Source organism: Loxodonta africana, chromosome 18 (genome assembly GCF_030014295.1).
Source record: "Loxodonta africana isolate mLoxAfr1 chromosome 18, mLoxAfr1.hap2, whole genome shotgun sequence".
Classification (NCBI taxonomy): Eukaryota; Metazoa; Chordata; class Mammalia; order Proboscidea; family Elephantidae; genus Loxodonta; species Loxodonta africana.
This window is the reverse complement of record NC_087359.1, coordinates 58,563,347-58,575,241: the sequence shown is the minus strand read 5'-3', so window position 1 is coordinate 58,575,241 and position 11,895 is coordinate 58,563,347. Positions and strand designations below refer to the sequence as shown.

At 52.1% G+C, this 11,895-nt stretch overlaps 1 pseudogene; it reads right to left on the bottom strand.

Annotated features, from left to right (window-relative positions):
- Positions 1–7,253: 7,253 nt before the first annotated feature.
- LOC100674933 (rho GTPase-activating protein 27-like) lies at positions 7,254–10,939 on the bottom strand (annotated as a pseudogene).
- Positions 10,940–11,895: the final 956 nt, after the last annotated feature.

Here is an 11,895-nt window from a genome sequence, read left to right as displayed (position 1 = left end):
CTGGAGGCTGAGATGGGGCCTCCTGCAGGGCTGGAGATGGTTCAACCTCCTCAGTGGACTCTGGAGACTGTGATGAGACCTCTTGCTGGTCTGGAGAAGGTAAATCTTCTGTAGGATGCTCCGGAGTTTGAGTTGGGGCCACCAGTTGGCTTGGAGAAGTTTCAACCTCAACAAGGTCCTCTAGAGATTGAGTTGTGGCCTCCTCCTGGTCTGGAGAAGGTTGAACCCCTGCAGTGGTTTCTGTATTTATGGGAAGCTCCAGGTACAGAGAGTTAACTGTGACTTTGGCCAGTGTTGGAGGCTGAGTTTCACCTTGACCTGGAGGTGAAACTGTCACTTCATGATGCCTTGCTGGTTGAGTTACAACCTCTGTAGGCAACTCTGGAGCTTGAGCTAGGCCCTCTTGTAGGACTGGAGAAGGTTCAACCTCCTCAGGGGTCTCTGGAGATAGAGGTGGGTCTTCCTGCTGGTTTAGAGAAGGCTCATCTTCCTTATCGGAGTCTAGGAGCTGTGTTGAGTCATCCAGCTCAATGGGTGAATGTTCAACCTCCTCAAGGAGCTCTGGATGCTCAGCTAGGTCCTCCTGGTGTGTTGCAGAAGTTTCACCCTTGTTATTGGGCTGTGGTGGGTGCTCCTGCTCCACTAGAGAAGGTTGGGAATTGTCAGGAGGATCTCGATGTTCAACTGGGTACTCCTTCTGAAGTGAAGAAAGTTCAACCTCCGTAGGTGGATGTGGATGTGGAGGCTGAGCTAGGATTTGCTCCTTGGTTGAAAAGGGTCCAACTTCCTCAGGGGACTCTGGAGCCTGAACTGGGGCATCCTGTTGTGTTGGATAATGCTCAACCACAGGTTTAACTGATACATTAGGCAAGACTGAATGGTGAGCTTGAGGATGACCTGGAGGCTGAATTGTCACTCCATGATGCAATGAGTGTGGGGTTGAACCCTCATTTGGGGGCTCTGGAGGCTGAGCTGGGACCTCTAGTTGGACTGGAGAAAGTTCAACCTCCTCAGTCGGCTTTGGAGTCTTAGTTGTGTATTCCTGCTGGCTTGGAGAAGGTTTGACCTCCTCAGAAAGTTGAACTGGGGAAGGTTTCACCTTTTCAGGAGTCTCCGGAGGCTGAGCTGGGACCTCTTGCTGGGTTGGACATGACTGAACCTCCTTAGTGGGTTCCGGAGTTAAGATAAGCTGTAGATCAGCAGGTTTAACTGTAACATTGGGCAAGTTTGAAAGGTAAGGTTGATTCTGACCTGGTGGTGGAACTTCCTGATTTGTGGTAGATTGAGTTATAGCCTCTGTAGGGGGCTCTAGAGGTTTAGCTGGGGCCTCCTGCTGGAGTGGAGAAGGTTCCACCTCTTCAGGGAGCTGTGCAGGCTGATGTGTGTCCCCCTGCTGTACTAGAGAAAGTTCAGCTTCCTCAGTGGGCTTTGTAGTCTGAGCAGGAGCTGCCTCCTGGGTTGAAGAAGGTTTAATTTCTTCGGAGGGTCTTGAAGGCACAGCTGGAAACTGCTGCTGGGTTAGAAAAGGTGCAATACCCTCAGTGTTCTTTGGAGGTTGTGCCTGGGCTTCATGATGTATTGGAGGTTTAACCACCTGGGGAGGTTTTGGAGGTTGTGCTGGGGTTTCCTGCTGGACTGGAGAAGGTTTTGCCCCCTCAGGGGGCTCTGGAGACTGAGCTGGAGCCTCCTGCTGGCCTGGAGAAGGTTTTGCCCCCTCAGAGGGCTTTGGAGGCTGAGCTGGAGCCTCCTGCTTGCCTGGAGAAGGTTCAAGCTCATGCGGAGGCTTTGGAAGCTGAGATGAAGCTTCCTGCTGAACTGGAGAAGGTTTAACCTCATGGAGAGGTCTTGGTGGTTGTACTGGAGCTTCCTCCTCGATTGGAGAAGGTTCGACCTCCTCAGTGGGCTCTGGAGGCTGAACCGGGGCCTCCTGTTGGACTGGAGAAGGTTTAGCCTCCTGGGGAGGCTTTGGTGGCTGTGCTGACACTTCCTGTTGGCCTGGAGAAAATTCACCCTCTTCAGGTAGCTCTGGAAGGGGAGCTGGGGCCTCTGGTTGGATTGGAGGTTTAAACTCTTGGTGAGGTTTTAGGGGCTGTGCTGGGGCTTCCTGCTGCACTGGACAAGGTTCCCCCTCCTCAGGGAGCTCTGGAGGCAGAGCTGGAGTCTCCTGTTCTGTTGGAGGTTGAATTTCATCAAGGGGCCTTGGAGGCTCAACTGGAAATTCCTGCAGGTTTGGAGAAGGTTCAATACCCTCAGAGGGCTTTGGAGGCTGTGCTGGAACTTCCAGCTGCACTGGAGAAGGTTCAACCTGCTCAGGGGGCTCTGGAGGTGCAACTGAGGCCTCTTGCTCCTTTGAAGGTTTGACCTCTTGGGGAGGCTTTGGAGGGTGAGCTGGAGCCTCCTGCTGGACTGGAGGAGGTTCAACTTCCTCAGAGGGCTTTGGAGGTTGAGCTGGGGCTTCCTGCTGCACTGGAGAAGCCTCAAACTCCTCAGGTTGCTCTGGCAGCAGACCTGGGGTCTCCTCATGTGTTGAAGGCTTTACCTCCTGGGGAGGCTTCAGAGGCTGGGCTACGGCTTCCTGCTGCATTGGAGAAGGCTCAACCTCCTGAGATGGCTCGGGATGCAGAGCTGGGAACTCCTGCTGGACTGGAGAAGTTCCAGCTTCCTCCAGAGGCTTTGGAGGTGGTGCTGGAGCTTCCTGCTGGACTGGGAAAGGTTCAACCTCCTCCGAGGGCTCTGGAGTCTGAGCTGGGGTCTGCTGCTGGGTTGGAGAAGGTTTAACCTCCTGTGGAAGCACTGGAGACTCTGTTGAGACTTCTTGCTGGACTGAAGAAGATGCAACCTGCTCTGGGCTCTGTGGAGGCAGAGCTGGGGCCTCCTCCTGGGTGGGAGAAACTTCAACTTCTTCAGTAGAATTTGGGGGCTGTACTGGGGCTTCCTGCTCACCTGGAGAAGGTTCAACCTCCTCAGAGGGCTCTGGAGGCTGAACTGTTGCCTCCTGTGGGACTGGAGCAGGTTCAACCTCCTCAGAGGGCTTTGGAGGCTGTGCTGAGGCTTCCTCCTGGGCTGGAGAAGGTTCAACCTCCTCAGAGGGCTTTGGAGACTGAGCTGGGGCTTCCGCCTGGACTGGAGAAGGTTTAACTTCCTCTATAGGCTTTGGAGGCTGAGCTGGGGCTTCCTGCACACCTGGAGAAGGTTCAACCTCCTCCGAGGGCTTTGGAAGCTGAGCTGGAGCCTCCTGCTGGACTGGAGAAGGCTCGACCTCCTGGGGTGGTGTTGGAGGCTGAGCTGGGGCCTCCTGCTGACTTGAAGAAGGTTTAACCTCCTGGGGAGGCTTTGGAGGCTGTGCTGGGGCTTCCTGCTGAGTTGGACATGATTGAACCTCCTTCATACGCTCTGGGGTTAAGGTAAGCTCCACATCCACTGACTGAATTGTGATATTGGACAAGGTTGAATGGTGAGTTTGATTCTGACCTGGAGGTCGAAGACTCACCTCATGAGGCCCTGAAGTCTGAGGTATAACCGCATTAGGTGGCGTTAGAGGCTGAGTCTGGGCCTCCTGCTGTGTTAGAGGAGGTTCATTCTCCTCAGGTGCCTCTGGGGTCTGAACTGGGGTCTCCTGCTCTATAGGAAAAGGCTCTTCTAACTTAGGGGGCTCTGGAAGTCCTGTTGGGGCCCCTTGCTGGACTGGAGAAGGTTCTCCGATCTCAGGGAGCTCTGGAGGTTCAGCTGAAGTCTCTTGCTGGACTGAAAAAGGTTCTACCTCCTGAGGGGACTCTGGAGGCTGAGATGGGGCCTCCTGCTGGACTAGAGGTTTTGTCCCTTCAGGGGTCTGGAAAGTCTCATCAGGTATTTCCTGCTGGAGTGGAGATGGTTCCATCTCTGTAGGGAGCTCTAGAGGCAGATATGGGTGCTCTAGAGGCAGATGTGGGGCCTCCTGATAGGCTAGGTAAGGTTTTATTGATTGAGGGGCCTCTGAAGTCTGAGGGGCCCCTTGTTCAACTGAAGGTTCCTCCTCCTCAGGAAGCTCAGAGTGTTCCACCATGGGTAGAGTAGGACCATATTCAGGGGGTTCTGGAGGCTGATCTGGGGACCCTAGGAATCCCGGAGGTAGGTTGTCTGGAGGATACACTATATCCAAACTTGGGTCTAGAAGATAGTCATCCACAGCTTGGTCTAGTTGGTTAGGTATTCTTGGAAATGGCCCTGAAGTACCAACAACAACCTTAGCAAGCTGTGGATGCTGAGCCAGATCCTTTATGAGATTTGGGGGTGAAACAGTAACCTTTGTTGGTTTTGAACTATGACTATCTAAAGGTGGAACAAGTATTTCAAATGACTGGTGACCTTCAGCCTGATTCACACCTTCTGCTTCAGTCTTACTTTTGAGTGGACGCAGAGTTATGGCCTCATTCTCATTCCAGTCTTGCCCTGGAATCACCTTCGGGAACCTCCGACTCCCACGTGGGCCAGCAAACCGATTCCAGCTGGGGGGCAGCTGTGGGTCCGAATCTGTGTTCAAAGTCTTAGAGAATTCCTGAGGCCAGGCCAACATAGGGGCTGAAGCCGGGGACTCCACGTAGTCAGAGCCCCCTGGCTCGTCCGGGGCTGTAAGCGCAGGGAGCAATTCAGGTGGGAGATTAGGGGAGGGCAAAAACCAGGGTTCGGTCAGCCCTGGGGGGTCAGAGGTCAGCCGGACCAGGTTCCAGGCCCACAGCGGCAGTGGTGGTGCCTGGACCAGCAGCCACAGTGGTTGCAGCGTGAGGAAGACCCATGGGGCCCAGAGGTGCAACCGGGACATGACACGCGGAGGGTACGGGGCGCCGCGCTCTTAGCCGGAGCCGAACCGTTATGAGAGGCCGAGAGGCAAGCGCAGGGTTACCCACTGCGCGCCCCACCCTTTATTTATGACACCTTTGTTTACGCACCACCTTTACTGAGGTGCGTCAGAGACCAGTCCCAAGCCACTATGGCGCTATGGTGAGCCCTTTTCCTAGAATCACTGCGGCCAAGGCTTTCCTTCTCTTGCAGAGCTGACAGGATTTCACGTCCCCTCCCCACCCCAAACCAGCAGAGGATTAGGGCTCTTTCTGTACCCTCTCCCTGTCCTTAGCCTCCAGCCTCAGCGAGAGAGAGCTTCACTAGCCTCTCTGCATAGTCAAAAGTGCTAGTCAGTTTCTGGCAGCCAGGCCCCTTCCTCCTCCAAACTGAAATCCAGACATTCTTCCACTCTGTGGCCCAACTCCTTTCAAGAGAAGTACCTGACCTACAAAATGAACACTATTTAGTGTGGCCAAGAGGGCAACGAACACACAGTCCCATATTTGATTATTAACTCACCACTCTATCAGGTAGAGGCTACCACTAATAAGCGAGGACGCCAAATTTTCTGTAGGAAGGCCTTAGGGAGTGGCCAATTTGCTCGGAGAATGAGGTACTGAATCCAAGTGCATAGCCCTTTACATTGGCATGGAAAAACTGCTGCATCCCACCTTGCCTCAACACCGCCATGAACACAGAAAAAGTAACAACCCCACTTTTCAGAGGTCCACCTTTGCCTACAAAGAGAAGGATGTTAAAGTCAGCATGTTGAAGTCTTTTCTTGAAATACTGTAACCAACACCCGTTTGTTTCCTTTATAGCCCTTCTTATAATCTTTTACTTTCTTGTTTATTTGCTAGCAAAACCCCTAGCATTTAAACCCCAAGAGAGGGAGGCTTTATCGTGTTATTCCCAGTACCTAGCATATGGCTTGGCACATAGTCATGCTTTTAAAATTGAACCGATTTCAAGATTGGTCTCGTAAAGATGGATCTTTTGTTTTATTCAGGCTTCTGAAATCTTTAGCACCAATGTTGAATCCCTTCCTCTTATATTTAACAGGAAGCTAGACTGTTTTATTTCTAAATTTATTTTGGTGTTGAGAATATACATAGCAAAGCATAAACTAATCCAATACTGTCTACATGTACCATTTAGTGACACTGATTACATTCTTCAGGGTGTACGACCATTCTTACCCTCCTTTTCGGAGTTGTTCCTCCCTTATTAACATCACCTCACCGCACCCTAAGGTTCCTATCTAATCTTTCAACTTGCTGTTGTCAATTTGATTCTGTATAGATAGCTCTTATACAAACATAATGCTCAAGGCAGGCCTTTTTGACCATTTATGCTGAACTACTGGTTGGTTTTAAGATGACTCAAGGAACATTTTTTGTTCAACATTTAAAGTTTATCTCAGGGCAATAGTTTCAGGATTCATCCAGCCTCCATGGCTCCAGAAAGTCTAGAGTCCCTGAGAATTTGAAATGCTGTTCTGCATCTCCCCGCTTTGGATCAGGATTCTTCTGCAGAATCTTTGATCAAACTCTTCAGTAATGGTAGCCAGGCAACATCCAGTCCTTCTGGTGTCCCCGCAAAGGAGGCAGAAAATGGAGGCAATTAGCCCCACATTCCATATCCTCCTCCTATTCCTGACTCTTCTTCCTCTGTTGCTCCAGGTGAGTGGAGACCAATTGTTGTGCCTTGGATGGCTGCTTGCAAGCTTTTAAGGCCCCGGGCAGTATGCACTGAACTAGGAGGTACAACAGAGCACTAAATATGCTATTAGGCCAGTTAACTAGGATGTCCCATGAAAACATGACCCTAAACCTCCAAACCAAGAAACCAAATTCCCTGAGGTTTTTGGCTCTACAGAAGCAGCCTCAGCAGCTCCTCTTTCTTCTTCTTCTTGTTTTTGTCATTGTTGTAAATACATCCATAAAACAACTTCTGCCAATTCAACTTTTTACAGGTGTACAATTTACTGACGGCAGTTACAGTAATCGGGTGTGTAACCCTACCCTGAATCAATGTGATTTAGGAAGGTAGACTTCTTAAAGCCCAGTCGTGGATCAACCTGAAGTTCCCTTGACTGGGTTTTCTTTAAATCAATTAAAATAATTATTTTACTGGGAAAAACCTTCAAATACTTTTTCAGAAGGGAATGGCCTCCTCTTTCTCTACCTTCTTCTCTTCAAGTCAAAACACTTTGCAACTTTGGGGTGAGCTGAGTATGAAACATCTAGCCCCCAAATTAAGTTCCTGTTGATCCAGGTCAGTGAAACACATCTTCCTGCTCCTAACTTTATTATTATTATTATCACTATTTTTAAAGACAACATCTTACAGGTAGTAAAGTTGTTTTAGAAACTACCTTGGCAGCTTAATGCCTAAGTTGGGGCATTCATATCATAGATCTACAAAAGGGTTCTTCAGCCAGCTTCCCAGGCGCTCACTCGATCCGAAGTCAGCGCTGCAGCTCTCACTTTCCTCCTCGGGGGGCCAATCTACGGACCGGAATCATACATCCTCAGAGCTGGGGGCCCTTCTGGAGTAGGAGAGGGACCTGAAATGCCACGCTTTTTCCTTTCCTTACCCTGGTTAGCTCCCCTCACCGCCACTAGAGACCCTCAGAGCATTTGCTTTCCTTGATGCATAGAGCCCTTTGGATGTTATAGACAGCCATGCTATTCTTCCCCACCCTTTCCTACCCTGGCTACCCCTATCCACCTCCCAGTTCTGCATGAACCAGAGATAGACAACATCTAGACACACAAAAATGGTGGCTATTATCACACCTGCCCAAACTCTAGAGTCACCAGTAGTCCCTCTTTGCGATCACAAATACAAGAATGGGCCTGAACTGGTAGAAACACATTAACTGGGCAAAATGCCAGGGCTATCACCCACCAGCTGGCAATTAATGAAAAGGAAAATAAAATGGAGAGGAAAGTGAGAGAGAGAAAGAGGAGAGTCAATTGTCAGTTCTGCAGAGTATATCAGGTCTAACAGATCTTGGAGTGATGCCACCTCAGCGCAGACTACACCTAATGGATCTTGGGGTGACCCCCTCACCTCAGAAGCCAAGTCTCCATCAAGGGAATCACTCCACCCTTGAGACTCCCCAGATTGTGCAGGTCCAGGAAGGCGGTTTTTCAACTCAATCTGGGAAGAGTATCTATTAAGTACGCCTGCTTTACCAGGTTTACCAGACCTAGGGGCCAAGCCCCTCACCATAAACATCAGATCAGGAAAAATAGTCAGGTTAAGACAGAGAGAAATATCCTTTGTTCTTATGGAAACTCGGATGAGAGGAGCAGGCATGGAAGTCTAATCACCAGAGGGAGCGACACAGGAAAGATGGTGTCTTGGCAGCTGCTTGTCCGTCCATCAGGGTTTAGTAGGTCTCTTTATTGGCTCCCACACCCAGGTCTGAGGAAAAAAAATCAGTCCTGCTGCGGTCGCCAAATTCTGTTACAGGGCAAGGCTTCCCAGCTCGAGACTAAGCCCTGCCTAGGTTCTGACCTACTTCTGACCAAGAATGCCCAGGAGAGGCTCAGAGGTTCCACAGGAACAAAGGTTTATTAGGGATGGAAAGAAAGTAAAAGGCTCCCGAGGGAGAGAGGGAGAGGGGTTTCCACCTACGCTAGCCTCCAGTCTCTCACTGGACAAAGGATTTCTTAGGGCTTACAAATGTTTTTAGGTGGGAAAAAGGCATTATCTTTATTCATTAGATGGGTGGAGATTTCTAGGGGAAGGGGAGGGATTATGGAGATCACGTGCCCACGCAGTTAGAATTCAAGATGGACTTCCTGGCAGAGGCTGCTCGAACTAAGATGGAGTCTATCACAAAGGCTGATGGGATGTCAAACAGGACTTATTCTGGGATGTTGTGCATGCGTGATGCTTCTGGATCTTGTGTTGAGCCCCTGCGAGGGGTCCCTGTTCATGTTTGTCTCATGTGAAAGGTCATTCACAGGCCTTGTCGATCTTTACTGCACACACTCTGCACCTGGTGAACCCCCATCTTTACTGCACACACTCTGCACCTGGTGAACCCCCATTGCCGTCGAGTCAATTCTGACTCACAGCAACCTGGTGAGGCTTTGACAACCAACTCAGAAGGATTTTACCTAATTTGTGGCTGGTCAAGCACACAGGGCCTTGAAAGGTAGCCCCTTACCTTGTCTAAGCACTTAGTTTGTTAATCACAAGTAGTTTTTTGCTGCCAGCAGCAAAATTTATATGGTGGTCTGTACTTAGGTTTAGATTCAGAAAACTATTTAATTAGAGCTGGTCAAGCACACAGGGCCTTGAAGTGTAGGCCCTTATCTTGTCTAAGCACCTAGTTTGTTAATCACAAGTAGTTTTCTGGTGCCAGCAGCAAAAGTTATATGGTGGTCTGTACTTAGGTTTAGATTCAGAGACTAATTAGAGCTGGTCAAGCACACAGGGCCTTGAAATGTAGGCCTTATTTAATTCAGCCAGCCCGATTTCTTCTCTGTCTTACATACACCCACCCTGTGCTATGTAATGCTCTGGCTGGGCTTGGGGCAGCATCCTGTAATTACACTCAGTTGCATTTCTGCACCCCATTCATTTCTCAGTCTGTCATACACTGGTGGCTTGTGTGTTGCTGTGATGCTGGAAGCTATGCCACTGGTATTTCAAATATGAGTACATTCAGCTGTGGTGGACAGGTTTCAGTGGAGCCTCCAGACTAAGACTAGGAAGGCCTGGCGATCTACTTGTAAAATTTTACGAACGAAAGCCCTCTGGATTACAACAGACTGTTGCCCAACACTGTGCTGGAAGACGAGCCCCTAGGTTGAAAGCACTAAAAATACACAGTGGCCACTACAGCGGACTCCAGCATACCCACAATACTGAAGATGTGACAGGGCTAGGCCGCTTTCAGTTCTGTTTGTACATGGGGTCTCTGGGAGTTGGAGCTGACTCAGGTGAAGCTAACAACAGCATTTCCGCAGCAAAACATGAATATTCATAAGTGGGATAAATAAAGATGATCCAGGGCTTGCAGGGAGCTCTGGTGGTTCAGTGGTTGAGCGCTCTAAAGCTAACGGAAAACGTGGGCGGTTCAAAGCTACCAGGTACTCTTCGAGGAGAGAAGTGACAGTCCGTTTCCGTAAAGATTACAGCCTAGGAAACCCTATGGGGCAGTTTTCTACGCTGTCCTGTGGGGTCACTATGAGTCGGAATCGACTCCACGGCGACGGGTTTGGATATCAATGACATCGCAACAGTTCAAGTCAAATTTTGCCACCAATCGAGTTACAAAAAACCTTTGGCCTCCCAGAGTTTTGGCATTTTGGACATGCATCATCTGCATTGTGAGTCTGTACCGTGCTGGTATGGGGCTGAGAAAGGTGAGGCCCGGTACCCTGTGTGAACGAACTGATCCAGGGGACACTGGGTGTCAAGCCCCACACCAAGCGGGTCTCCTTGCACTCCTACTCCTCGCCTGGTGACGCACCTGGTCCGGGCGCTCCTCCCGCGGCGGCCCACGCACGTCCTGAATGGCCTTGCTGATGTTTTCTTAGCCTTTGCTCGCCAGGCACCGCGGACACACCCAGGAGCCCGCCACCTGCAGGCCCTGGAGCTGCCCGCGCTCCGGAGGACGCCGGCAGGGGCGCAGCGGCAGGAGCCAGGTAGTCCAGGGACTGGGCGGGCCGCACAGGCGCAGGGGGCCCCAGGTACAGGCAGGCAGGCCCGGCGACAGTTTGTCGCGCTGGGCGCCACAGGGAGCGTGCGCGGCGCGTTGGCTCGGTGGGGGCGCCGTCGGGGTCCGAAGGCGTCGGCGCGCTCAGGAACCGGTAGTCGTAGGCGAGCGGCTCTGGGCTGTGGGCCCGCGTGGGGCGTTGGCGGGGCGGACAGCAGCGGGGCCGCCGAGCGGCGACAGCTCACGCACACACTGCGCGCGCAGGTAGAAGGGGCGCCCGCCGGGCTCGCGCCTTAGGTACCACCAGGGCTCCGTAGTGTGGCTCAGCAGCTGGTAGCGCTCGTTGGGCTGGATGGCGACGCGGCGCCCATCCTTGGCGGTGTACTCAAAGGGGTGCTCCACCAACAGGTACACGTCCCCCTCGACGTCCGCCGCCATCGCCGCCTGGGCGCTTCCCTGAGGGCAGCAAGGTGGGGCGGGGTGGGGGAGGACATGGAGGTCAAGGCTGCGGAGCAGCGAAGAGCACCGCAGGGGGTGGGAGGAGGCCTGGGTTCGAATCCAGATCCTGGACTTACCCTGTGCGCCCGGGACTCCGTTTCCCTATCCCTCAATTGGGGGCCTCGAACAAGAAAATCTCGAAGGCTCGGGTTCTTACACTCCATGATGGACTAACAACACCCCGTTCATTCTGTGGCGTTGGTTATGAGATTCGAGCCTCGCTGGTGTCCCGTGGTGGGAAGGTTGGGGTACTACTGCTCCAGCTGTACTGCCAGGGAGGCTTGGGCTCAAAGAGTTGGGGTGATCGACAGCACAGTTGTCTAAAAACTGACTGGGCCTCAGTGTCCCCGTCTGTAAGGTGGAAAGAACTGTCCATTTCCTGCAGCTCCTCCTGCCTGCTGGTCCCGCCTCCTGGAGTCCCCAGAGAGCCCTCGGACGGCCCCGCAGCGCCCCCTGCAGCCAGGAGTCTGAGGATGCAACTTGGCGGGTCAGGGCGTAGGCGCGGGCTCTGGGGGCGGCTCCCTGTCCGCTCTGCCCCTGAGATACCCCTGTCCGGCTTAGTCCCAGGGTCAGGGCGGCAGGGCTGCATCTGCCAAGGCGGGGAAACCTGTTTTCTCGGTTTCTCCTCCCCTACTAGCAGTCTCGCCGTATAGGTCTACCTGGTGCCAGGCCGGTCCAGACTGGGCCGCGCCGCCCTTGCTCTCTAGCTCCCACCTCTGCTCCCAACCTGCCCTGTAATGCCTACATGCCCCATGAGAGTGACCCCTAGAAAATGGACTTTGTGACAGTGACTACCCATGCGGTGACACACCTATTTCCCCAGAAAAAATTCAAACCCACAGCTGTCGAGTGGATTCGGACTCATAGGGACCCCAAGGTCCCTCCGACGATCTCCA